This window comes from Triturus cristatus, chromosome 7, assembly GCF_964204655.1.
Source record: "Triturus cristatus chromosome 7, aTriCri1.1, whole genome shotgun sequence".
Taxonomy (NCBI): domain Eukaryota; kingdom Metazoa; phylum Chordata; class Amphibia; order Caudata; family Salamandridae; genus Triturus; species Triturus cristatus.
Window position 1 is genome coordinate 44,786,535 of NC_140590.1, and position 24,991 is coordinate 44,811,525.

Genomic DNA, 24,991 nt, shown 5'->3' on the forward strand with positions numbered 1-24,991 from the left:
TTAATATGGGATCCAAATACCTGGCGGCACGTTTTGTCCCATACACTACAATAAGACCTCTTAGGTCTTCCTCAGCAAATCTGCTTAAACTCCCCAGTTTTAGATACAAATTGAAAGGAGGTAAAACCGTGGTTTACCTGGGTGCCAAAGCCTGGAATTTGCTCCTTTCCCATCTTAGGCTATGCAACACAGAATCTGTATTTAGGAAGGCTTTGAAAACCTGGGTTTTTAGTGCTTCTGATGAATCCTGTCTAGCTCTGATCTAATTTTCATAGGGGTCATTCTCACCGCCAATTCAGCGCCAGGATACTCCTTGCGGAGTGACAGTTGCGTTTTACAAGTACTCCCTCAACTCAACTCAACTCAACATACAAGGTTCAATAGTTTACCAATTGTGGAATTTGAATTTACTTTTAATTAACTGTGAGCACAGATAGGATGTACACTGTAGACAAAGGAATGTCTCCTGCACGGGAAATGGGTGGGTACCCATGCCCTAACAGCCCGAGTGCAAGTGAATTATTTTTCCGTACATTTATTTTAGTATTGGTGCTACACTAATATTTTGTGTGTCCCAAGCTTGAGCCTGACAATGTGAGGCCCATGACCTGTTCTGTCACGTGGAGGACGCTCCAAGCATTCACTGTAGACAGTGACTTACTGTCCATGCTCTGTGTGTATCACGTAAAGTGATGGTGGCAGCGTACCATGATTTGTATCTATACCGTGGCAAGGCCATTTTCCTGTTGTAGGGAACTGGGGGTTTGTTGTAGTTTTTTTTTTTTTTAGGAATAACATTTTATTGATTTTGTCAAGTATACAAATATATTCACATTTATGTCTGCAGCACCTTAGCACACGAATATGAATAACATAAAGAAGATTGCATTCACAATGTTAACACTTCTCTGAGTTCCTTCCGTCTTAATGTCAGGTCTACCAACGGGGATGTGCATAGGGACCCTCTATAGCTATTCCACGCCTTCCATTTCTTTTCCCACTTTCTAGGGCACCCTCTAATGATAAACACTTCTTTTTCAGCTATCATGCATCTGTCGAGCTCCTGTATCCACACTCGTATGGATGGTGCCCCAACAGCCCCCCAGTGGTGTGCTATCTCTCGCTTGATCAAAGTGAAGCCCAGCGTTACCATCTGCTGCTCGATCTCAGTGAGGCCTGTGGCTTCCCATATATTAAGTAGGCCTATCCGAGGCGTGAGGGTCAATGTTTTCCCCAGCGCGGTTTGAAGCTTAAGGGGTTTGTTGTAGTTTTGCCTGGTATGCGATGCAACTTTGACTGAACTGCACTGGGTTCCTGTTAAACAGGTCCCCAGTGCCAGTGTTATTTCTCAAAACAAGACAACTGGTCACTTGATCAGGAAAGTGAACAGGGAAGCCATCTTATGGTATGTACTGGGCACTGGTCAAAACGAGTTTCCCAGCTACATAATGGCTTTACTAAAAACTACTGTGTTTGGTATCAAACACCGAATATTAATAAACCCACAATGATTCCAGTGATGGATTGATTTATACATGCACCCAGAGGGTACCTTAAAGGTACCCCCTGAACCCTACTACTCTTCTAGTATGCTGGCTGACTGATCCTGTCCAGCCTGCCACAACAGGCACATTTCTGACCCCCAGAGGGGACCAGTATTATTACCAACCCATCTTGTCAATCATCTCAGAAGGGAAAATCTTTGGACGAGTGGCTTTAAATCGATTGAGCTCTTGGGCGAAACCGCATAATGTGATACCTGAAATACAGTACGGCTTCAGGTCTGGATTGGGGACTGCTCACCAGTGCTTACATTTATATTTGATAATTTCTAAATCAGGGGCGGCTCCTCCGTGAGAGCGGAGGAGCATCGACCCACTGCCAATAATGCTGCCTAGTAAAACCCCAGAGATAAAAAATAAAATGGTAATAAAGTTAATTTATTACCACGTTATTTTTCATCCACCTGTCCTGAACCAAATGTCAGAGTGTGGCTCTGCTGCACTGCGTGGCAGCAGTGAGCTGTGCACTTCAGTTTAAAGTGCGCATGTCTTTTTGGGCAGACATGCACATTTTAATCTTCTCTAACCTAGCTGTTTTAAGACTCAGGAATTGCTGGAGACAGAGCAGAACCCAGACGGAGTGAGGAGAACATTGGATGTCGTGCAGAAAACAAGGTAAGTGGTTATTTCCTTTTATTTACACTTACCACTCACCTTGGATGCATGCATGCACCAATCACACTTTTGGCCGCCCCCACTCTGACTACTTGCCAGCCACCGCTGTTCTAAATACACAATGGTCAAGAAAGGGTCGGTTCATCTTGCCTTAATTGATTTCAGTTCAGCCTCTGACAGAGTGAATAGAGGCAAGCTCTGAACTGTACTGGGATTCATGGGGTGGATATGAACATTGCTTGCTTGCTCAGAGATCTGCATTGCAATCTGACTGATTGGTCTGATATAGCGAGGGGAGGAGTGTACAAAAGGGGAGTCCATCAGGGATGTATTTAAGCCAATTTTCTTTTTACCCAGTATATTAACTACCTGGACTAACATTTAATTAAGGGAGGGAAGGACTTACCCCAGTGGAAAAGCATCTGATTGCTGTTCTATTGTATGTAGATGACGTCGTATTTATCTCAAGAATTGTAATGGGCCTTCAGCGGCTATTCAACTAATCAATCATTGGCTTGTAAAGCGTGACTACTCACCAGGAAGGGTCTCAAGGCGCTGGGGGCTGCTAGTCCGTCAAAGGCGCTGCGCTTCAGTCGAAGAGCTAGGTCTTGTGGTCCTTCCTGAATTGAGGCAGTGACGGTGATTGCTTGAGTGTGTTCCAGGTCTTTGCTGCGAGGTAGGAGAAGGATCTGCTATCTTCCGCTGGCTGCGGATACGTGGGACGGTAGCCAGGGCCATTTGGGTGGAGCTGAGGTCTCTGGTGGGTATGTGAAATGCGAGGCTGTGGTTGAGAAACATGTGTAGGGTTTTGTAGGGGTGTGTGAGGAGCTTGAAGGTGATTCTTTTGTTGGCTGGGAGCCAGTGGAGGTCTCTCAGGTGGCTGGTGATGTGGCTGCGGCGGGGGATGTTGAGGATAATTCTGACGGAGAGCTTCTGGATGTTCTGCAGTTTCTGGAGGAGTTTCTGGGTGATGCCGGTGTAAAGAGTGTTACTGTAGTCGATTCTGCTGCTGACGAGTGCGAGAGGGACTGTCTTTCCTGACTGTGGGGATCTATTTGCAGATCTTTTGGAGCAGGCAAGCGTGCAGAAGCAAGATGATGAGAAAGCATTGATCTGGCAGCTCATGGTGAGTGAGGAGTCCAGGATGATGCCGAGGTTCTGCATGTGGTCTCTGAGTGTGGGAGAGGTTCCAAGTTCTGCGAGCCACCAGGAGTCATCCCAGGCGGAGGGGGTGAAGCCCATGATGAGGACTTTGGTCTTCTCTGAGTTGAGCTTGAGGCAGCTGTTGTTCATCCAGTCGGCGACAGCTTTCATCCTGTCATGAAAGTTGTTCTTGGCGACTGTGGGTTCGTTGGTGAAGGAGAGAATCAGCTGGTTGTCGTCGGCATAGGACACAATGTTGAATCCATGGTTCTTGACGATGACTGCGGGCTCAGGAAATAAACCTGAGGCACTACGCAGCTGATCTCTGTGGGTTTCGAGAGGAACAGAGGTAGCCTGACTCTGTGTTCGGCAGGTGCAGGAGGAGCGGATCTATTTCAGGGCTTTGTTGTGGATGCTGGTGACGTAGAGTCTTGTGCATAGGGTGCGGTGATAGACGGTATCGAAGGCGGTCGAGAGGTCCAGGAGGATGAGGTCTGGAGTTTCGACTCCGTTGAGGAGGGCGTGGATGTCGTCTGTGGCAGTGAAGAGGGCTGTCTTGGTGCAGTGGTTGCTTTGGAAGCCGGATTGGGAGAAGTCGAAGATGTGGCTCGCTTCGATGAACTTTCAAAGTTTTAGAATTAGTGGCCTTCTCCATGACCTTGGCTGGGAAGGGGAGCAGAGAGATGGGCCTGAAGTTCTTGAGGTCCGTCGGGTCGGCAGAGGGTTTCTTCAGAAAGGGGTTAATTTCTGCATGTTTCCAGTCTTCTGGGAAGGTGGAGGAGTTGATGGAGCGGCAGAGTTCAGGGGCGATGGTGGTGCCTGCTCTGTTGAAGATGTGATGAGGACATAGTGTCAAATAGTGCTCCGGATTGGATGCTCTTCGTGATCTTGAGGGTGTTGTCCGTGGTGAGGGGGGTCCAGCTGAGTAAGGTTTGTTGGGATTCGGTGTCATAGAGTGTGGTGGGTGGGGTGGGAGGGTTGTGGGTATCAAAGCTGTCATATATCTCCTTGATCTTGCGGTGGAAGTAGGTGCAGAGGTTTTTGCAGAGGTCTTGGGAGGGGGAGATGTCTGCTGTCTCTGTGCTGGGTTTGGTGAATTCTTTGACCACGGCAAAAAGTTCCTTGCGGTTGAGTGCTTTTGCAGGGCCCCTTTCTTCGTTGTTCTAATGAGGTGGTGGTGTGAGGTGGCAGTGGTCTTGAAGGTTGAGTTGCCTTTCGGAATCATGCTGCTCCTCCATCACTTCTTAAGCTGTCTATGGGTGCGTCTGAACTCATGAAGGGTGGGAGAAAACCAGCTGGCTTTCTTGGAGTATCTTATGCTTGGGGCTTTCTTCAGGGGAGCCAAAGTGTTGTCGCAGTTGGAGATCCATCTGCGGAGGTTGCATGCTGCGGTGTTGGCATCAGTGGATGTCGCTGGAGAGGGTTTGCTGAGGGAGTTGGTGAGCTGTTCTTCGGTGACATTGTTCCAGCATCTATGAGGGTAGCGGTGAGCATGGTGTCTAAGGTGGGTTTGGTAAAGGCAAGGTGGACGTAGCAGTGGTCTGTCAACTAGAGCTCGATGGTGTGGTTGAAGGTGATGCTGTCGATGGCGGAGAAGATGGGGTCGAACATGTGTCCTGCTGAGTGGGTTGGGGAAGTGACCAGTTGTTTGAGTCCTAAGGAGGTGAGGTTCTCCAGCAGAGATGAGGTGTTTTTGTCTTTGGAGTTGTCCAGGTAAAAGTTGAGGTCACCAAGGAGGATGTAGTCTGTGGAGGCCAAATTGTGGAATGCAATGAAGTCGATGATGGAATTGCTGAGGGGCGGGTGGGGTGCGAGGGTCTGTAGATGAGGATGCCGCAGAGGGTGGTGTTTGGCTTGGTCTGGACCTGAAAATGGAGGTGCTCCATGTTGGCCGAGAGGTCGTACACGTGGTTGGTTAGGCGGAGGGTGATTTTGTGTACGATGGCGATGCCTCCCCCCAGTTTGTTGACACGGTTCTAGTGGATGATCTTGTAGCCGTCCGGGATGGCAGTGGTGAAGTCTGGGACGGAGATGGAGTTCATCCAGGTTTCTCTGAAGAAGGCAATGTAGGGTTCGACAGAGTCGAGCAGGTCCCAGATTTCCACGGCGTGTTTGTGGAGGGAGCGTGTTTTGAGCAGGATGAATTTGAGGCAGCTGGGTCTGGTGTTTGCCTGTCGTGTGGTGGGTGGATCTGGTTTGTGGTAGCAGGCGAAAGTGTAGCTGCAGTTCCTGCAGGAAAATGGGCCTTGGGTGTCCATTGGCGATGCCCGGCAGTAGGTGGTGTGGCATCCGGTGTTGAAAGCGTGGAGGGCGCCGGCATCATAGGGGTGGATGGTTCGAGAACCAGGGTCCGTGGTGTTGGCCACTATCAGGTTAATTTGTGGAGTTAATGGATAATCTGAACTTAAGCACAAATATTATTAAATCACACATAATGATTATAGGTTTGAAAAACACAAAATCTAGGTCCTTTTTAATTAAGGGCAAACACATTAGCAAAGTAAAAACATTTTCTTATCTTGATGTTTTGCTTGATGCCTCATTGAATTGGTGATTTTTTATGAAACACAAATGTTTATTGTTAGAAATGGCTATCCAAGGAGTATTATACTTTGCTAAGTGTCGCAGTAGTTCACGCTATGACTAAAATATATAAAGCCAACTGTCTATTGAGTGCCTTATATGGGTGTAATATTTGGGGTTATGTTCCTGCAAAATCTCTCCAGATAGTGGAGAATACATTTTTGAGAAGGTTGTTATCCCTGCCAAACAGTGTCGCCTCCGAGGTGGTCCATGAAAAGTTTGGCATGTGTTATATTACTGATTTTTATACAGAAGCAACCTTTGTTGCTTTTTCCAAAGTATGGACTTATCCACAATCCAACTTTAATCGTCTAGTTCTGGAGGATTGCTTTATACTTACTAAGGTGACATCAATCTCATTGCTGAAATGCTTTAAATCGTATTTTAGAGCACTTGGTAGACCGGAGTTATTGAATCAACCCAGGAAATTCATTAAGGCTGATGTGGTCTGGATTAAGAAAGCCTTTTTTTGAGGGAACTGGTCAAAGAGAAATCTAGGGCCTTATTGAAACCAATGGTTAGACACTCAATTATGATTCAAACTATAAAGTTAATCGAACCTTATCTTTATTTTACAATGTTAAGTCACCATAGATATCCTTTGACCAGGTTTAGGTTGAACATGTTTCATCACTATTCAAAATTCTGAAGGGTTGGTCTAAAAAGTCTGATATTAGACTTTATTTTTGTGATAATGTCTCCCATCAGGATGCACAGCACTTTATGTTCTGCCCTATGTGCAGTGCCTTAAGGTCTGTTTTTATCAATTATATATTGAATAAGTTAGATAATATTATTAATAGTTAAATCATATTATATTATAAATAGTTTAATCATGTTTTAAATAAGTTAGATCTGCATTTTTGTATCTCTAACTTTTACCTGACATGGAAATTTGTCACACCAGCTTCTTTGTGGGAGCAGTTGGAGTCAGAAGGATCTTAGATGACATATTAGATGTGTTGCCCTAAAATGCCAGCTTAATATAAGAACTGAATTTTTAATGAGTTGATTTGTTTATCAACCTGGATAATATGAACTATTTTAGATACTGATTGATTGTGAGGTACATATTTAGAGCAATTGTGAATGCATGAATATAGGTTTTGGGTGTATTCAAAAATGAAAGCTGTATTATGGGCATAGATCAGTTTATTTGCATGTTTTATTTTATTGATGGTCGCTGTGCTTTTATTGTCCATATTGATCTGAGTAAGACATTATTATTATTATGATTATGATTAGTTAGGTATAAAGTTAGGTTAAGTATATAGTTATTTGAGCTCTTTCCATTCAGTGCTGGTCAATTTGAAATAGTCTTCTAATTCTGATTAGTGTTAGATTGTGCATGTCCCCTATGTGATGCTTATTTAGTGTATTCCGAATAATGGGATGCTTCGCATTATTTGGAACTTTGCCATGCATTTTCATGCCAATCATATTTTTTCACTGTGTTTTGCATACAATTCTTTTATCAATACTTTAATAATACTTAACCCCTTCGGTGTGTCGGACGGCCGGGAGCCGTCCGACGCACCAGTGCTCATGTGTATCGGACGGCTTCCGGCCGTCCACACACATACCACAAAATATCCCTCTGGTGCCCGCACCAGAGGGATTTCTTTAAGCCCTAAACAGCTTTGGGAGCTGGGAAAGGGCTTCCCCAGCTCCTGAGACTGTTTAGCTTGTTTCAGGGAAATTACGTTTAGCGCGCCCATCGTGCTGATGCCATTTCTCTGAAACCGAAACTGGATTGAGCCTATAGGCTTATGTCAGTTTCACTTTCTACGTATTCAGGGCCCCCAAGCACATAGAAAGACAGGAGAGGTATCATTGGAAAGAGAAGAATCTCCTTCCCTAGTGGATCCCTGCTTGGGGGTCGCCTCAGGAGGATGATCCCCAAGCAGGGATCCACCTACTGGACACTAGGGAGGGGGAAGCGGCCCCTTGGGCAAGGGCCTTTGCTCCCCTCAGTTGTTCTCTGGGATACTCAGTCTCATCTCATTCAGAAAGACTGAATATGCCAGGGATTATTTTTTAAATCATATTCAGGGGTGGAGGTTGCCTGAGATGGGCATGCCAATGCCCCCACCTCACCCCACCCAAAACAAATTCCACAGTCTTTCACTCTCCCCAGGAGGCAGCTGGTGGATATAGCCCCTGGCTTGCACCAGAGGGGGGCAGAAAGCCCACTAGGAACCAGGGATTGTTTTTCTTTATACGTGGGGGCTGCCCAAAATGGGCATGCAAATGCCCCAAACCCCCAAAAGAAATTGCCAGAGTCTTTCTGCCTCCCCCGGGAGGCAGAGGAGGGCAATAGCCCCTGATCTGCCCACCAGGGAGGGCAAAAAGCCCACTAGACACCGGGGATTATGTTGTTTTTTTATATGTAGGGGTGTGGGCTGTCCAGAATGGGCATACCAATGCCCCAACCCCCAAACAATTTAATTCTGTCTTTCTGCCCCCTCCAGGAGGCAGAGGGGGCAATAGTCCCTTATCTGCCCTCCCCCGGGGGGCAGAAAGCTCACAAGACACCAGGGACTTTTTTTTATCTGCACCAGGCATTATGGTTTTTATTATACGTAGGGGCGGGGGCTGCCCAGAATGGGCATGCCAATGCCCCAACACCCATATAAATTAGCTACAGTCTTTCTGCCTTCCCCCTGATGCAGATGGGGGCAATAGTCCCTAATCTGCCCCCCCCCGAGGGAGAGAAAGTTCACCAGGCACCGGGGATTTTGTTTTTATTATATATGTAGAGGTGGGGGCTGCCGAGAATGGGCATGCGAATGCCCCCACCCCTAAAAAAGTCTTTCTCCCCCCACCGGAAGGCAGATCGGGGCAATTGCCCCTTATCTGCCCCCCCCCCCCACTGGGGCAGATAGCCCACGAGGCACCAGGGATATGTTAGAAACCCCATAGGCAAGGTTCATTCCCTTTTTCTAGGGACACATTTTGGCTGTTTCAGTGATATTTTTAGTCTCCTCTGCACCCAAGCGGGTGCAGAAAACCACTAGAAACTAGGGAGAGTTTGTCTGTTTGTAAACTGGAGTTTTGCTGACTGTCTGAGTGTACCAACCTTTTGCTGGGATTTTGCTGACGGTGTGTGTGAACCTGCACTTGCCTGGTGGTGTGCGTGGAGTGGCGCTTGGCTGGCGGTTTATGTGAACTGGTGCTTGGCTGGCTGTGTGCATGGATGGTGCTTGGCTGCAGGGCTGGACTAGCCGTAGCAGGCACTGGGCGTTTCCCCGGTGGGGCGGAGGGATGGGGACCGGTTTTCTGCCCGTGCGGGGCAGTTTTTTCACTGGGGGACAGTTTTGCAGCAGTGCTGCAAAATAGGGCCCCAGTAACAAAAGTGGGAGCGGTGCTTTTTACTAGCACGCCCCCCCTAACAGGGCCGGTCAACAGCAATCTCCAAAGGGTGGTTGCTCTTCCTAATTTGGCCCTGCTTGGCTGGCGTTGTGTGGGGATGGCGCTTGGCTGGCAGAGTGCGTGGATATTGCGTGGCTGACTGTGTGCATGGATAGCATTTGGCTGATGGTGTACGTGGATGTCACTTGTCTGGCGGTGTGCATGGATGGAGCTTGGCTGCCTGAGTGTGTGGATAGTGCTTGGCTGGTGGTGTGTATGGGTGGCACTTGGCTGGTGGTGTGCGTAGAAGGTGGTGTGCGTGTACTGAATCTTGGCAGGCGGTGTGGCTTGCATGGATCCCTCAGCATTTTCTTACCCAGAATCCCCCGCAAACCTCAAATTTACTTACAAAGCCACATTCTCCTCACAATTTTGTGTGGGTACGTTGTAGGGTCACCATGAAGGCACAAATTTCCTAATAGCCAGCATTCCCCGTGGTCTGTCGAGAAAAATTATACCTCACTTGTGTGGGTGCCCAAAGTAGCGTCAGCCTAAATACGTATAAACAAACTGCCTTTTGGACCCACTTTGGGCCCCCGTCAATCTCTACACGTTTTTGGCCCTTCCATGTCATAGGCACTTGACCCATCCACACAAGTAAGGTATCATTTTTATTGAGAGACTGAGGGGAATGCTGAGTGGTGGGATATTTGTGCTGTGCCGTGATCCCACAACTTTCCCACACAGATATTAGAGGAAAATTTGACATTTTAGCTAAATTTGAGATTTGCAACAGATTCTTGGAAGATAAATGTTGGGGGTTCAACACAAGCCACACCTCACTGGACTCCCACAGGGTCTAGTTTTCAGAAATGTCTAGGTTTTTTGGTTATACGAGAAAGGTATACCGTTCCTCTTAGTGTGGAGTAGTGTGAAGAGTACACTAGTCCCTGAGATTGAGACAAAGTGGGGAATAATGTCTAGGTAGCCTGGGAGCTAATAGCATGTGATGGGTGGGGGAACCCACATTGGTGGAACTAAAACCCTCACACACCCAGCAAGCTAGGTGTCATGCTTCATCATCTGGGTTTTGCTCCTCGTCGGGTCGGCGCTGCAATTCCCGACGGGCACCCAAAGATGGGGCTCTTTAGCGGAGATCTTTTGTTCCTTGCCGAAGGTGAGTGCAAGTGAGGGCCAGGTGGGTGTAGACGTTGGTGAGTGTATTTTAAAACAGGGTTGGTTAGTCTGAATAATAAATTTTATTCGGTCAGTAAACCACCCTATTAAAAACGAAAGGAGAGGCGGTGGTCTGGACACAATGGGTCAAGGACTACCCTGCTCTACTCAGATGGTCAACATGTTTCTTGCCTCAAGGTCAGGGGGATCCAGCGGCAATTCATCAGGACCGGTGAAAGGTGAACTATCTACAAATTGTGAGGGTGTAAGAAAGAATATTTAAGTTGTTGTGGTAGTGCCTGGATAAAACTACCCTAGGGAAGTGTCAGGAAAACTTAACACTTCCGTATTGGAATGGCCTAGAGGAGAAGGAGACAGGAAGCAAAACAGGCCAACATAGCACATTAAAAATACACTTTGTCATATATATACAATTCGTAGTCTGGAGCCAAGGACTCCTCATATGCATGTCCAATACATGTAGCAATTGCGCTAAACAGGAGTGATCATGCATAAGTGGATGCAGTGTGAAGATACGTGTCAAGTGATAAAAATCCAATCCACTCAGAATCTTACGTCATGAGGTCTGACAATGCTCACCTAACGTTATAGAAGGTGCCGCTCCAATCGGTACATGGCGAGCCTCTTGGGATGGCGTGTTAGCCTACTGTGGACAGTAGTGTAAACAAGAGGCTCAAACAGGTAGGTGTACACAAATAACACACCTGCTAGTGCTAGGTATTGTCTGGGGAACTGGTAAACAAGGTACCCCGGTGCCCCGGTCACCGGAAACCACCGCCCGAGGAGCGAGCCGACCCCCAGTCCTGAGCGCCACCCAGGAGAGAGCACAAAGCACCCTGAGGGTCGGTCCGCTACAACAGCCGCGGTCAGCCGTCCACCGGCGCAGAGGGAATCCCTGACCGTTCAATTTAAATGATGTTAGTCGGGAGGTAATTACTTACAGTTCTGTCGCCCAAGGGTGGTCTGCAAACCTACCCCGCTCCGCCGAAACCGGGAAGTGTGGTTCACTTTCCACTGCTCAGTTAAGAACCAATCCGGAAAAGTGTAAGCGAGTTCTAATTGGGCGTCTGCACTCTGACGACTAGTTACGGAAGGAACCCGCCTACGTAGAGTGACTACGGGCGCCATCTTGGAATGGGGTGCTGAGGTAGCATCAGGTCATGTTTGGTACGTCTCAGAGGCCAGGAGAGGGTCCCCGGGAATACTAATGAACTCCATTAAGCCCTAGTCTTGTGTATCAATGTCTACACGGGAGGATAAAGGACTAGTGGTGTGCATACTGCCTAAGATCAGGTAATATGATTAGGTAATGCGGGTTGAATCAGGCTATTTACGGGATCACTGTTGTGTCAGTTGGAAGTCAGTGATGTCCTGAAGGGGCTATAAGGTATGTAGGATCGCTGTCGTATCTGTAAGTCTGAGTCCATCCCTTGTCTCCCACGTTTGGTCAGGTTTGTTGACAATACTCGGGCGGGTATCAGGATATCAGTATGTTAAAGTGCCCCACGGTATATCGTCATTCAGACCTCTCGTGTCAGATGCCAATCTGTGCACCCATCTTTGTTCTAATCTAAACAAGGCTTGTGATGTAATGCCTGGATGTGACTCTAGTACGACCCATCTTAAGGAGTCTGGTGTGTGATGGAGACTTTTAAAATGGCAGTACAGTTTCGTGGTCTCTTTTAAGCATCTTATGTTGCTTTTATGCTCCGTGATGCGTGTTTTGATGGGCCGTGTCGACATCCCTATGTAGTTCAATGTACAGGGGCACTGCAATAGATAGATACAGTTGGTGGAGTTACAATTTGTATGACGTATCAGTGTCCAGGTTAGGGTGTCGGACAGAATCAATTCCTTGGTAGTCATCGTCTGTTTGCAGGATGTGCAATTCCCACAGGGGAAATGTCCAGTGACAGGTGGAAGCCCCATAGAGTGCCCTGAGGGTTCTGTGCTTCTTTTTTTATAGGTCTGGTGTGGATTAAGATATCTTTCAGATTTTGAGTTCTTTTAAAGGCAAATCTGGGTTGAGGCAAGGAGAGGTTACCAGCGGCTAGTATGCCCCAATGTTTTTTAATTACTTTTTTCATTGTATTAGAGGAGGGGGTGAACGAGGTGACACAGGTCAGGATGTCGGTTTGTTCCCGGGTCTTGGTCTCGAGCAACACCTCTCTGGGGTTATTCCTAGCACGTTTCATGGCTTTTGTGATAGTGATGGTTGGATATCCTCTCTCTTTTAAATTGTTTGCTAGAATATCAGCCTCTTTTTTGTAGTCCGACACTGAGCTACAGTTTCTCCTCACACGGAGAAACTGACCGAAAGGTAAGTTATCCCTCAATGCCTTGGGGTGGTGACTACTATACAGCAGAAGGCTGTTCCTGTCTGTTGGTTTTTTGTAGAGGCTAGTTGTTAACGCCCCGGACGTTAATCTAATATCTAGGTCCAAGAAGGCAATGTGAGACGGAGAGATGTGGTTGGTAAATTTTAAAAAGGGGTTCTGTAAATTAATCCATTGGCAGAACTCTTCACATCTACTCCAGGATCCCTTCCAAAGGATGAGGACATCGTCTATAAAGCGCCTCCACATGATCAGATTATCGCCAAAAGGATTGGTGGGGCTCTGGATGACCTCTTCCTCGAAAGCTGCCATATAGAGGCAGGCCAGACTAGGGGCAAATGTACTGCCCATAGAAGTCCCTTGGCATTGGTGGAACAGTTCGTTCCTGAATTCAAAGAAATTCTCTGTTAATGCTAGGGACGCTAGGTCCATAATGAAAGACACAGGAGTGGGTGATGTCCAGTCTTCATTTCGAAGGGCCTCTTCGATCACTGTCAGGGTTGCTTGTTGTGGGATATTGGTGTATAACGCCTCCACATCTAAGGTGACCAGAAGGCTGATCTCCCCATTAGGTTCAAACCCTTCTACTGTTCTTAGGATGTCACTGGTGTCTTTGATATAAGACGGTATTCTTTGGACCAAGGGTTGTAAAAAGTGATCTACAAATCTGGACAGTGGCTCTAAAACAGAGCCGATCCCGGACACAATGGGCCTGCCTGGGGTCGGTAAAGTACCTTTATGGACTTTGGGCAAAGTGTAAAAGTATGGTGTTACAGGATTACGTGCGTTAAGGTAATCGGCTTCTTTCTTCGTGATCCACCCATTCGTCTCTGCCTCAAGGGTAAGGCTATTAATAGCGTTCTTCAACCTTGGTGTGGGGTCTAATGTGATAGGTGTGTAGTATTTCCGATCACCTAGTTGCCTCCGACATTCTCTCTCATAGTCGAGGGTGGACTGGATGACTGTCGCACCACCCTTGTCTGCTTGTTTAATTGTGATCGAGTGGTCGTCAGCCAGGGCCCTGGCTGCATTCATTTCCTCTTTAGAGAGGTTGTAAAAAGTGTTAGACCTATCTCGTGTCACGGCTAGATCTTTGAGTATAGCTTTTTCAAAGGTTAGGACTTCTGGGGGAACAATGCCCGCGCTGGGGGTGAAGGTTGATGGATTATGTAGCCCAGTATCTGTGTTCTCTGCGTCTATAGAGGATTCGTTATGAAAAAAGGCTTTTAGGCGAATCTTTCTAAAGAAACTGTGCAGTTCGCATGCTTCCCTGAATTTGTCTACCCTAGGGGTGGGTACAAAACCCAGTCCTTTTCGAATCACTCGTAGCTCAACGCTGTTGAGTGGTCTGTCAGACAGGTTGATTACTAAGTCCTTCTGCCCCTGCGTTGGCTCCGGGTCTCCATCGGGGGCTGGACTTGGTCCTGCCACTGGACATGCTGTGTTCCTCGCCTTCGCCCTCTTCCTCTGCCCCAGCCTCTGCCTAAAAAAGGTTGGGGGTTAGCCCCTGGGTAGAATTGGGGAGGGCACGGTGGAAACAATGGATATTGCCAAAATTGAGTTTGTGGTGGACCGGGGAACATTGATTCCCCTCGATTATAGAAAGTTCGATTGTTCTTTCTTCTCTGGTTCGGGGTGTCCCAACTGCCAGAGCTCGAATTGCTATTGTTGGAGTCCCTCCTGCTATTATTACTCGATTCCTCATCACTGGAGTAATTACTCCTACTAGATGTGAAATTTGGTTTCAGGTAGGGGAAGATCTTTTCTTTGTCGAACCTCGAGATATCCTTCTGTAGTTTGGCAATCTTTTGTTTGAGAAGATACTCTCTATTCTCTGTTATTTCTGAGTTGATCTCAGCCAACTTGGTTTTAAAGGTGCTGTTAGGTACTGTAGATTTCATAGTAGACTCAGCGGCTTGTATTCGTATTAGCAGGGCATCAGCGAGTCTTTTGGCAGTATTGATTATAAGGACTAGGAGATCACGGGTACATTTCCAAGAGACTGAGGACCAATCCTTCTTGAATGGGGGATCCTCCAGAAATAATCTGGTGAAGATATTGACGATTAGTCCATTCGGGGCGATGTTGGCCCTCAAATACTCAGTCATTACCGCTCCGTGCATCGTTATTCTGAGCCATTCTTTCTTTAGGGAGACTAAGTTGGACCAGTCATCCGAGTGGGACACGCTTGCTGTTGTACCGTCTGCTCCTAGGAGTGACGGTGTTCTAAGGATATCAGTGACTGCATCTTCGCCATAACTAATCCCTAATTCTCCATCCATTATGTGGAGTATGGGGAACAATGGCCACTAACTCAACGTGAGGGATTAGTCTGCTGCGGAGTGGGCCTACCAGCGTCAGTTGACACTGTAGGTAACCTCAATACGTTCCTGCGGTTTGTCAGCCGCGCAAGAAATCACAATCAAGCGAAGGAAAATAAAACCGGGTGGGCTATATTTAACGAGGTCCAGTATACAAGCCCTGAGGTAGTTATACGAGAAAGGTATACCGTTCCTCTTAGTGTGGAGTAGTGTGAAGAGTACACTAGTCCCTGAGATTGAGACAAAGTGGGGAATAATGTCTAGGTAGCCTGGGAGCTAATAGCATGTGATGGGTGGGGGAACCCACATTGGTGGAACTAAAACCCTCACACACCCAGCAAGCTAGGTGTCATGCTTCATCATCTGGGTTTTGCTCCTCGTCGGGTCGGCGCTGCAATTCCCGACGGGCACCCAAAGATGGGGCTCTTTAGCGGAGATCTTTTGTTCCTTGCCGAAGGTGAGTGCAAGTGAGGGCCAGGTGGGTGTAGACGTTGGTGAGTGTATTTTAAAACAGGGTTGGTTAGTCTGAATAATAAATTTTATTCGGTCAGTAAACCACCCTATTAAAAACGAAATGAGAGGCGGTGGTCTGGACACAATGGGTCAAGGACTACCCTGCTCTACTCAGATGGTCAACATGTTTCTTGCCTCAAGGTCAGGGGGATCCAGCGGCAATTCATCAGGACCGGTGAAAGGTGAACTATCTACAAATTGTGAGGGTGTAAGAAAGAATATTTAAGTTGTTGTGGTAGTGCCTGGATAAAACTACCCTAGGGAAGTGTCAGGAAAACTTAACACTTCCGTATTGGAATGGCCTAGAGGAGAAGGAGACAGGAAGCAAAACAGGCCAACATAGCACATTAAAAATACACTTTGTCATATATATACAATTCGTAGTCTGGAGCCAAGGACTCCTCATATGCATGTCCAATACATGTAGCAATTGCGCTAAACAGGAGTGATCATGCATAAGTGGATGCAGTGTGAAGATACGTGTCAAGTGATAAAAATCCAATCCACTCAGAATCTTACGTCATGAGGTCTGACAATGCTCACCTAACGTTATAGAAGGTGCCGCTCCAATCGGTACATGGCGAGCCTCTTGGGATGGCGTGTTAGCCTACTGTGGACAGTAGTGTAAACAAGAGGCTCAAACAGGTAGGTGTACACAAATAACACACCTGCTAGTGCTAGGTGTTGTCTGGGGAACTGGTAAACAAGGTACCCCAGTGCCCCGGTCACCGGAAACCACCGCCCGAGGAGCGAGCCGACCCCCAGTCCTGAGCGCCACCCAGGAGAGAGCACAAAGCACCCTGAGGGTCGGTCCGCTACAACAGCCGCGGTCAGCCGTCCACCGGCGCAGAGGGAATCCCTGACCGTTCAATTTAAATGATGTTAGTCGGGAGGTAATTACTTACAGTTCTGTCGCCCAAGGGTGGTCTGCAAACCTACCCCGCTCCGCCGAAACCGGGAAGTGTGGTTCACTTTCCACTGCTCAGTTAAGAACCAATCCGGAAAAGTGTAAGCGAGTTCTAATTGGGCGTCTGCACTCTGACGACTAGTTACGGAAGGAACCCGCCTACGTAGAGTGACTACGGGCGCCATCTTGGAATGGGGTGCTGAGGTAGCATCAGGTCATGTTTGGTACGTCTCAGAGGCCAGGAGAGGGTCCCCGGGAATACTAATGAACTCCATTAAGCCCTAGTCTTGTGTATCAATGTCTACACGGGAGGATAAAGGACTAGTGGTGTGCATACTGCCTAAGATCAGGTAATATGATTAGGTAATGCGGGTTGAATCAGGCTATTTACGGGATCACTGTTGTGTCAGTTGGAAGTCAGTGATGTCCTGAAGGGGCTATAAGGTATGTAGGATCGCTGTCGTATCTGTAAGTCTGAGTCCATCCCTTGTCTCCCACGTTTGGTCAGGTTTGTTGACAATACTCGGGCGGGTATCAGGATATCAGTATGTTAAAGTGCCCCACGGTATATCGTCATTCAGACCTCTCGTGTCAGATGCCAATCTGTGCACCCATCTTTGTTCTAATCTAAACAAGGCTTGTGATGTAATGCCTGGATGTGACTCTAGTACGACCCATCTTAAGGAGTCTGGTGTGTGATGGAGACTTTTAAAATGGCAGTACAGTTTCGTGGTCTCTTTTAAGCATCTTATGTTGCTTTTATGCTCCGTGATGCGTGTTTTGATGGGCCGTGTCGACATCCCTATGTAGTTCAATGTACAGGGGCACTGCAATAGATAGATACAGTTGGTGGAGTTACAATTTGTATGACGTATCAGTGTCCAGGTTAGGGTGTCGGACAGAAGCAATTCCTTGGTAGTCATCGTCTGTTTGCAGGATGTGCAATTCCCACAGGGGAAATGTCCAGTGACAGGTGGAAGCCCCCATAGAGTGCCCTGAGGGTTCTGTGCTTCTTTTTTTATAGGTCTGGTGTGGATTAAGATATCTTTCAGATTTTGAGTTCTTTTAAAGGCAAATCTGGGTTGAGGCAAGGAGAGGTTACCAGCGGCTAGTATGCCCCAATGTTTTTTAATTACTTTTTTCATTGTATTAGAGGAGGGGGTGAACGAGGTGACACAGGTCAGGATGTCGGTTTGTTCCCGGGTCTTGGTCTCGAGCAACACCTCTCTGGGGTTATTCCTAGCACGTTTCATGGCTTTTGTGATAGTGATGGTTGGATATCCTCTCTCTTTTAAATTGTTTGCTAGAATATCAGCCTCTTTTTTGTAGTCCGACACTGAGCTACAGTTTCTCCTCACACGGAGAAACTGACCGAAAGGTAAGTTATCCCTCAATGCCTTGGGGTGGTGACTACTATACAGCAGAAGGCTGTTCCTGTCTGTTGGTTTTTTGTAGAGGCTAGTTGTTAACGCCCCGGACGTTAATCTAATATCTAGGTCCAAGAAGGCAATGTGAGACGGAGAGATGTGGTTGGTAAATTTTAAAAAGGGGTTCTGTAAATTAATCCATTGGCAGAACTCTTCACATCTACTCCAGGATCCCTTCCAAAGGATGAGGACATCGTCTATAAAGCGCCTCCACATGATCAGATTATCGCCAATAGGATTGGTGGGGCTCTGGATGACCTCTTCCTCGAAAGCTGCCATATAGAGGCAGGCCAGACTAGGGGCAAATGTACTGCCCATAGAAGTCCCTTGGCATTGGTGGAACAGTTCGTTCCTGAATTCAAAGAAATTCTCTGTTAATGCTAGGGACGCTAGGTCCATAATGAAAGACACAGGAGTGGGTGATGTCCAGTCTTCATTTCGAAGGGCCTCTTCGATCACTGTCAGGGTTGCTTGTTGTGGGATATTGGTGTATAACGCCTCCACATCTAAGGTGACCAGAAGGCTGATCTCCCCATTAGGTTCAAACCCTTCTACTGTTCTTAGGATGTCACTGGTGTCTTTGATATAAGACGGTATTCTTTGGACCAAGGGTTGTAAAAAGTGATCTACAAATCTGGACAGTGGCTCTAAAACAGAGCCGATCCCGGACACAATGGGCCTGCCTGGGGTCGGTAAAGTACCTTTATGGACTTTGGGCAAAGTGTAAAAGTATGGTGTTACAGGATTACGTGCGTTAAGGTAATCGGCTTCTTTCTTCGTGATCCACCCATTCGTCTCTGCCTCAAGGGTAAGGCTATTAATAGCGTTCTTCAACCTTGGTGTGGGGTCTAATGTGATAGGTGTGTAGTATTTCCGATCACCTAGTTGCCTCCGACATTCTCTCTCATAGTCGAGGGTGGACTGGATGACTGTCGCACCACCCTTGTCTGCTTGTTTAATTGTGATCGAGTGGTCGTCAGCCAGGGCCCTGGCTGCATTCATTTCCTCTTTAGAGAGGTTGTAAAAAGTGTTAGACCTATCTCGTGTCACGGCTAGATCTTTGAGTATAGCTTTTTCAAAGGTTAGGACTTCTGGGGGAACCATGCCCGCGCTGGGGGTGAAGGTTGATGGATTATGTAGCCCAGTATCTGTGTTCTCTGCGTCTATAGAGGATTCGTTATGAAAAAAGGCTTTTAGGCGAATCTTTCTAAAGAAACTGTGCAGTTCGCATGCTTCCCTGAATTTGTCTACCCTAGGGGTGGGTACAAAACCCAGTCCTTTTCGAATCACTCGTAGCTCAACGCTGTTGAGTGGTCTGTCAGACAGGTTGATTACTAAGTCCTTCTGCCCCTGCGTTGGCTCCGGGTCTCCATCGGGGGCTGGACTTGGTCCTGCCACTGGACATGCTGTGTTCCTCGCCTTCGCCCTCTTCCTCTGCCCCAGCCTCTGCCTAAAAAAGGTTGGGGGTTAGCCCCTGGGTAGAATTGGGGAGGGCACGGTGGAAACAATGGATATTGCCAAAATTAGAGTTTGTGGTGGACCGGGGAACATTGATTCCCCTCGATTATAGAAAGTTCGATTGTTCTTTCTTCTCTGGTTCGGGGTGTCCCAACTGCCAGAGCTCGAATTGCTATTGTTGGAGTCCCTCCTGCTATTATTACTCGATTCCTCATCACTGGAGTAATTACACCTACTAGATGTGAAATTTGGATTCAGGTAGGGGAAGATCTTTTCTTTGTCGAACCTCGAGATATCCTTCTGTAGTTTGGCAATCTCAGCACCCCATTCCAAGATGGCGCCCGTAGTCACTCTACGTAGGCGGGTTCCTTCCGTAACTAGTCGTCAGAGTGCAGACGCCCAATTAGAACTCGCTTACACTTTTCCGGATTGGTTCTTAACTGAGCAGTGGAAAGTGAACCACACTTCCCGGTTTCGGCGGAGCGGGGTAGGTTTGCAGACCACCCTTGGGCGACAGAACTGTAAGTAATTACCTCCCGACTAACATCATTTAAATTGAACGGTCAGGGATTCCCTCTGCGCCGGTGGACGGCTGACCGCGGCTGTTGTAGCGGACCGACCCTCAGGGTGCTTTGTGCTCTCTCCTGGGTGGCGCTCAGGACTGGGGGTCGGCTCGCTCCTCGGGCGGTGGTTTCCGGTGACCGGGGCACCGGGGTACCTTGTTTACCAGTTCCCCAGACAACACCTAGCACTAGCAGGTGTGTTATTTGTGTACACCTACCTGTTTGAGCCTCTTGTTTACACTACTGTCCACAGTAGGCTAACACGCCATCCCAAGAGGCTCGCCATGTACCGATTGGAGCGGCACCTTCTATAACGTTAGGTGAGCATTGTCAGACCTCATGACGTAAGATTCTGAGTGGATTGGATTTTTATCACTTGACACGTATCTTCACACTGCATCCACTTATGCATGATCACTCCTGTTTAGCGCAATTGCTACATGTATTGGACATGCATATGAGGAGTCCTTGGCTCCAGACTACGAATTGTATATATATGACAAAGTGTATTTTTAATGTGCTATGTTGGCCTGTTTTGCTTCCTGTCTCCTTCTCCTCTAGGCCATTCCAATACGGAAGTGTTAAGTTTTCAGACACTTCCCTAGGGTAGTTTTATCCAGACACTACCACAACAACTTAAATATTCTTTCTTACACCCTCACAATTTGTAGATAGTTCACCTTTCACCGGTCCTGATGAATTGCCGCTGGATCCCCCTGACCTTGAGGCAAGAAACATGTTGACCATCTGAGTAGAGCAGGGTAGTCCTTGACCCATTGTGTCCAGACCACCGCCTCTCATTTCGTTTTTAATAGGGTGGTTTACTGACCGAATAAAATTTATTATTCAGACTAACCAACCCTGTTTTAAAATACACTCACCAACGTCTACACCCACCTGGCCCTCACTTGCACTCACCTTCGGCAAGGAACAAAAGATCTCCGCTAAAGAGCCCCATCTTTGGGTGCCCGTCGGGAATTGCAGCGCCGACCCGACGAGGAGCAAAACCCAGATGATGAAGCATGACATCTAGCTTGCTGGGTGTGTGAGGGTTTTAGTTCCACCAATGTGGGTTCCCCCACCCATCACATGCTATTAGCTCCCAGGCTACCTAGACATTATTCCCCACTTTGTCTCAATCTCAGGGACTAGTGTACTCTTCACACTACTCCACACTAAGAGGAACGGTATACCTTTCTCGTATAACTACCTCAGGGCTTGTATACTGGACCTCGTTAAATATAGCCCACCCGGTTTTATTTTCCTTCGCTTGATTGTGATTTCTTGCGCGGCTGACAAACCGCAGGAACGTATTGAGGTTACCTACAGTGTCAACTGACGCTGGTAGGCCCACTCCGCAGCAGACTAATCCCTCACGTTGGGTTAGTGGCCATTGTTCCCCATACTCCACATAATGGATGGAGAATTAGGGATTAGTTATGGCGAAGATGCAGTCACTGATATCCTTAGAACACCGTCACTCCTAGGAGCAGACGGTACAACAGCAAGCGTGTCCCACTCGGATGACTGGTCCAACTTAGTCTCCCTAAAGAAAGAATGGCTCAGAATAACGATGCACGGAGCGGTAATGACTGAGTATTTGAGGGCCAACATCGCCCCGAATGGACTAATCGTCAATATCTTCCCCAGATTATTTCTGGAGGATCCCCCATTCAAGAAGGATTGGTCCTCAGTCTCTTGGAAATGTACCCGTGATCTCCTAGTCCTTATAATCAATACTGCCAAAAGACTCGCTGATGCCCTGCTAATACGAATACAAGCCGCTGAGTCTACTATGAAATCTACAGTACCTAACAGCACCTTTAAAACCAAGTTGGCTGAGATCAACTCAGAAATAACAGAGAATAGAGAGTATCTTCTCAAACAAAAGATTGCCAAACTACAGAAGGATATCTCGAGGTTCGACAAAGAAAAGATCTTCCCCTACCTGAAACCAAATTTCACATCTAGTAGGAGTAATTACTCCAGTGATGAGGAATCGAGTAATAATAGCAGGAGGGACTCCAACAATAGCAATTCGAGCTCTGGCAGTTGGGACACCCCGAACCAGAGAAGAAAGAACAATCAAACTTTCTATAATCGAGGGGAATCAATGTTCCCCGGTCCACCACAAACTCAATTTTGGCAATATCCATTGTTTCCACCGTGCCCTCCCCAATTCTACCCAGGGGCTAACCCCCAACCTTTTTTAGGCAGAGGCTGGGGCAGAGGAAGAGGGCGAAGGCGAGGAACACAGCATGTCCAGTGGCAGGACCAAGTCCAGCCCCCGATGGAGACCCGGAGCCAACGCAGGGGCAGAAGGACTTAGTAATCAACCTGTCTGACAGACCACTCAACAGCGTTGAGCTACGAGTGATTCGAAAAGGACTGGGTTTTGTACCCACCCCTAGGGTAGACAAATTCAGGGAAGCATGCGAACTGCACAGTTTCTTTAGAAAGATTCGCCTAAAAGCCTTTTTTCATAACGAATCCTCTATAGACGCAGAGAACACAGATACTGGGCTACATAATCCATCAACCTTCACCCCCAGCGCGGGCATGGTTCCCCCAGAAGTCCTAACCTTTGAAAAAGCTATACTCAAAGATCTAGCCGTGACACGAGATAGGTCTAACACTTTTTACAACCTCTCTAAAGAGGAAATGAATGCAGCCAGGGCCCTGGCTGACGACCACTCGATCACAATTAAACAAGCAGACAAGGGTGGTGCGACAGTCATCCAGTCCACCCTCGACTATGAGAGAGAATGTCGGAGGCAACTAGGTGATCGGAAATACTACACACCTATCACATTAGACCCCACACCAAGGTTGAAGAACGCTATTAATAGCCTTACCCTTGAGGCAGAGACGAATGGGTGGATCACGAAGAAAGAAGCCGATTACCTTAACGCACGTAATCCTGTAACACCATACTTTTACACTTTGCCCAAAGTCCATAAAGGTACTTTACCGACCCCAGGCAGGCCCATTGTGTCCGGGATCGGCTCTGTTTTAGAGCCACTGTCCAGATTTGTAGATCACTTTTTACAACCCTTGGTCCAAAGAATACCGTCTTATATCAAAGACACCAGTGACATCCTAAGAACAGTAGAAGGGTTTGAACCTAATGGGGAGATCAGCCTTCTGGTCACCTTAGATGTGGAGGCGTTATACACCAATATCCCACAACAAGCAACCCTGACAGTGATCGAAGAGGCCCTTCGAAATGAAGACTGGACATCACCCACTCCTGTGTCTTTCATTATGGACCTAGCGTCCCTAGCATTAACAGAGAATTTCTTTGAATTCAGGAACGAACTGTTCCACCAATGCCAAGGGACTTCTATGGGCAGTACATCTGCCCCTAGTCTGGCCTGCCTCTATATGGCAGCTTTCGAGGAAGAGGTCATCCAGAGCCCCACCAATCCTTTTGGCGATAATCTGATCATGTGGAGGCGCTTTATAGACGATGTCCTCATCCTTTGGAAGGGATCCTGGAGTAGATGTGAAGAGTTCTGCCAATGGATTAATTTACAGAACCCCTTTTTAAAATTTACCAACCACATCTCTCCGTCTCACATTGCCTTCTTGGACCTAGATATTAGATTAACGTCCGGGGCGTTAACAACTAGCCTCTACAAAAAACCAACAGACAGGAACAGCCTTCTGCTGTATAGTAGTCACCACCCCAAGGCATTGAGGGATAACTTACCTTTCGGTCAGTTTCTCCGTGTGAGGAGAAACTGTAGCTCAGTGTCGGACTACAAAAAAGAGGCTGATATTCTAGCAAACAATTTAAAAGAGAGAGGATATCCAACCATCACTATCACAAAAGTCATGAAACGTGCTAGGAATAACCCCAGAGAGGTGTTACTCGAGACCAAGACCCGGGAACAAACCGACATCCTGACCTGTGTCACCTCGTTCACCCCCTCCTCTAATACAATGAAAAAAGTAATTAAAAAACATTGGGGCATACTAGCCGCTGGTAACCTCTCCTTGCCTCAACCCAGATTTGCCTTTAAAGGAACTAAAAATCTGAAAGATATCTTAATCCACACCAGACCTATAAAAAAGAAGCACAGAACCCTCAGGGCACTCTATGGGGGCTTCCACCTGTCACTGGACATTTCCCCTGTGGGAATTGCACATCCTGCAAACAGACGATGACTACCAAGGAATTGATTCTGTCCGACACCCTAACCTGGACACTGATACGTCATACAAATTGTAACTCCACCAACTGTATCTATCTATTGCAGTGCCCCTGTACATTGAACTACATAGGGATGACGACACGGCCCATCAAAACACGCATCACGGAGCATAAAAGCAACATAAGATGCTTAAAAGAGACCACGAAACTGTACTGCCATTTTAAAAGTCTCCATCACACACCAGACTCCTTAAGATGGGTCGTACTAGAGTCACATCCAGGCATTACATCACAAGCCTTGTTTAGATTAGAACAAAGATGGGTGCACAGATTGGCATCTGACACGAGAGGTCAGAATGACGATATACCGTGGGGCACTTTAACACACTGATATCCTGATACCCGCCCGAGTATTGTCAACAAACCTGACCAAACGTGGGAGACAAGGGATGGACTCAGACTTACAGATACGACAGCGATCCTACATACCTTATAGCCCCTTCAGGACATCACTGACTTCCAACTGACACAACAGTGATCCCGTAAATAGCCTGATTCAACCCGCATTACCTAATCATATTACCTGATCTTAGGCAGTATGCACACCACTAGTCCTTTATCCTCCCGTGTAGACATTGATACACAAGACTAGGGCTTAATGGAGTTCATTAGTATTCCCGGGGACCCTCTCCTGGCCTCTGAGACGTACCAAACATGACCTGATGCTACCTCAGCACCCCATTCCAAGATGGCGCCCGTAGTCACTCTACGTAGGCGGGTTCCTTCCGTAACTAGTCGTCAGAGTGCAGACGCCCAATTAGAACTCGCTTACACTTTTCCGGATTGGTTCTTAACTGAG